Consider the following 3,532-nt stretch of genomic DNA (forward strand, 5'->3'; position numbering starts at 1 on the left):
AAGGTTTGTATTGTAGCTACTTCTGCTAAATTAAATGTGGGGAGGGGAGGTGGGGGACCTGGGGCTGGGGGCGGGCTTTTTGGTTGGTTTGAAAAAACAGTACTGACAAAAGCAAAATGCACTTTTTTGTTTACAACTGAAAAAGGGTCCTTGACAAGTGTTTTTTAATTTTATTATTATTTTATTTGGTGTTGTAATTGTTTAGATTGCTGTGTACGGTTTGCTGTTTGTTGAATCAACAGTGTGAAAAACCTGCCAGCATGGATTGATATACGCATGACGTTGTCCCCTCAACTGGGGGCTTTGCAGTTCTAACTCTCTTGATGTAACCAGTCACCCCCATGTATAAGTGGAAGCTGCTTGCTAGAATGGAGACGAGTCTCATTTGTTAATTCACAATGGTTAAGCATTCTCCTTCTGATTCTAGTCAGATCATGATTTTTTTTTCTTTGAAATGCAAAACAAAACACCAAAAAGCCACCATTCAAAACAAAATCGAGAACTGTCGGAGTTAATTTAACTGATGATTAAATCCGTTCTAACTTCTTGTAGGTTCTCCCATCCACTTCCTCAAAGTGCTGAATTTCCTCTAAATTCCCTGGCATGTATGAGAAAAACATTACGTGTGTCTGTGTGTGTGTGTATCTATGCATACACACACACACATATCCATGTATATCCACATATGTGCAGGTGAATATCTTCTACACATATATCCAGATATACATATATATACATAGCCTCGCAAATAGTTACTGACCTTGGGAAAGAGGCAGTTCGCTTGGAAACTGGGCCAGGGTTCTACAAAATTCACGTCACGGACGCGGGGAGGAGCGGGCTGGGCTGCTAGATTTCTGCCATCTTGTTTGCTAGGCTTCTGTATACATATTGTATCTGGGCTAGATCCCTCAGAGGTCAGTTTAATGATGAAGTCATACCCCACAGTCACAAATTCTTCCCTTAGATCTAGCCATCCCCCAATCCAGAACTCTAGAGGAACCCAAATCAAAAACCCTCTTCTCTGCCACAGCCATCACCTATAGCCCTCCCAGTGGTTCTTACTCTGAATACAAGAGTCAATTTCTTTTTTTACGTATCATGATCATGACTAATTCTCATACTGGTCTCTTCCCACTCTCCCGCCATCCCCCCCCAGAGCTCCCACCCTAACCCCCCGAGGCAGGTTCCTTTTGGTGTTTGGATGTATTTTGCATTTCCTCTCTTGGCTTAATCAGCCCCGATTTTCTTCATTTTAGGGCAGGATGCTGAACGGGCTACATTAAAAAACAAACCTCTCTCTATATATATTTATAAATGAGAACTGTTGGATGACACCTTTGACATATCAGCCAATATCAATCAAGCTGAAGACTCCAGACACTCTCTGTGACTGTCACATTTCTTCAAGGAAAGTATAGCGTCTATGGAGTTCAGAGGGCACGTGTTTGGGGGAAAAATATGTATATGACAAAGGGAAGAAGAAGATGAAGAAAAATGAGAAGAAAAAAACAAAACAAAACAAGGCAATTTTCAAACAAAATAACTTGAGACAAGGTGGGGAGACTGCAGGGCTGGGAACTGGGAAGGGCTGCTGCTTCCCGATCCCGGGGCTTTTCCAGCCCGTGGGCGCCTGAGGCAGGCTGGGGCAAGCGGTGTGGCTGGCGGGGCCTGGTCCCCAGGGGGCGGCTGGGAGGTCGCCACTGAGCATCTCTATCTGTCATTCCTTTAGCTATTTAGGGACCAAAGGACCAAACTTTTTATTGCAGATGTGTAGCTCTAGGTCAAATAGAGGGGGACTGGAGGGGAACCTCCTTTCTGCCTCACGGCTGTTCTTGAAACAGCTTAGAGCGATTCTATGAAAAAAAATGTAATTAAAAAAAAAAAAAAAAAACCAAAAAAAACAAAAAAATTAAAAAAAGGAAAAATAATGCTTCAATGCTTTTAAAACAGCAAGGTAATAGTTCTTTGATACTTTGAGAGGCGCTTTGATTACCCTCATTCAAGTCTATGACACTTTCCTATGGTTTTCTGTATTATATGTCTGGATGGAGCTGTTAAGATGAACAAATCGGTGGATGTTTGGGGAAAGCAACAAAATACAAAAACTCCTTAACTGTGAAGTGTGAGAAAACGAGGGGAACAAAGGGGGCTGACAAGGCAAGATAATTGTTGTGAAAAGTCTGTAAATGCTTCTAACTTCCCCCCCCTCTTAAAATCATAATAGTTGTACAGAATTTTAAAAAGGAGAAGTTTAAAATACCTATATAATAGAAGAAAAATTAGAGGAAAGCAAAAAAGAAAAAAAAAAGAAAAAAAAAAAACCTATAGAAGTTAGCGTTATTGCTAAAATCCCAGATGTTGTAGGACTGTACTTTTGTAGAGTTTAGACTGAGCATCAATCCCTTCTCCCCGCGAGTGCTGTTGGACGCCGTTGACCCCGAGGGCCAGGCCGGACCCGCCCAGAACCGTGGGCCTCGGGCTGCCCACCGCCGGTGGAGGCCGCGCCGCTGGCAGGAAGGCCCGCCGCCGCCGCCGCCGCCCTCGCCTCGCTTCGCTCCGAGAGCTGCGCGCGCTCGCCCGCTCCGCGCAAGCCCCGGACACCTCCGCTTCACTCGCCTTCCATGCTTGCTCCAGAGACTTTCCGGGCAAGGGAGACCTGGGAACTTTCATCTTAAAACAACTAAACAACACACACACACACAAAAACCTTAACAAGAGAGAAAAAAAAAAAAAAAAAACAATCTTTGAAGAATTTCTGAAACTGTTTACAAGGAATTTTGAAAAACAGGGATGTTTAAATGATGCCGGCTCTGTTTTTCTGTAAATAAATTTGCATATTTTGTAGGACTTTTAATTGTAATGATAGAGAAAAAAAACAAGGAAAACTATTTAATGAAAGCACGATATTTATCTTTGGTAAATGACTTTAGAGCAGTTAAAAAAGACATTGCTTAAAAAAACTCAGAATCAGAAAAAAAAACACTGAATTATTTAAGAACACATATATTTTAAAGTATAACATATTTATTATAATTTATTTGCACCGTTGGGAAGACTTGCTTTGACCTTCTGCCTTGACACCCTCCTCACTGACCTCTGGTTCATCTGGAGGCCTGGCGGGGAGGCCCTTGGACCTACCATGTTTTTTAATTTTTTGCTTTAGAACATCTATCTGGTTCCTCTCAGGCTTTCTGTCTTTCCTTTCTTTCTATTTTGTTGGTTAATTATCATTTTTAAAAAATTTATTTTTCTTTCTCTTGGCTCCTTTTTAGGATGTCCAGATGTTGTAAAAAAAAAAAAAAAAAACAGCTGCAGTTCAGTACAACTGCTCTTTTCACACTCAACTCCCTAAAGCTCCTTGTAACCTTCTGTAACTATTGGATGACGCTTTCTCCAGCTTAGCCCTAAATAAAGCACAGTTTAAAAAAAAAAAAAGGCTCTTCCATGGTGGTCTGTGGTTCCTGGAGTCTGGCCAGCCGAGTATGTGTGCCCTAGGGCTGGCCCACTGGAAGTAGCTTTGATCCTTCCCTCC

The 3,532-nt window shown here is 42.0% G+C and overlaps 1 protein-coding gene across 1 annotated transcript in view; it reads left to right on the top strand.

Moving 5' to 3' along the window:
- The window catches only part of CELF4 (CUGBP, Elav-like family member 4), a 313,421-nt gene extending 311,114 nt beyond the window's left edge, over window positions 1-2,307 (top strand). The window contains exon 16 of the mRNA XM_010849742.1: window positions 1,257-2,307. The gene's annotated coding sequence lies outside the window, so the exon portion shown is untranslated. The remainder of the gene's footprint in view (window positions 1-1,256) is intronic.
- The last annotated feature ends 1,225 nt before the right edge of the window (window positions 2,308-3,532 follow it).

This window comes from Bison bison, unplaced genomic scaffold (genome assembly GCF_000754665.1).
Source record: "Bison bison bison isolate TAMUID 2011002044 unplaced genomic scaffold, Bison_UMD1.0 scf7180017864286, whole genome shotgun sequence".
NCBI lineage: Eukaryota > Metazoa > Chordata > Mammalia > Artiodactyla > Bovidae > Bison > Bison bison.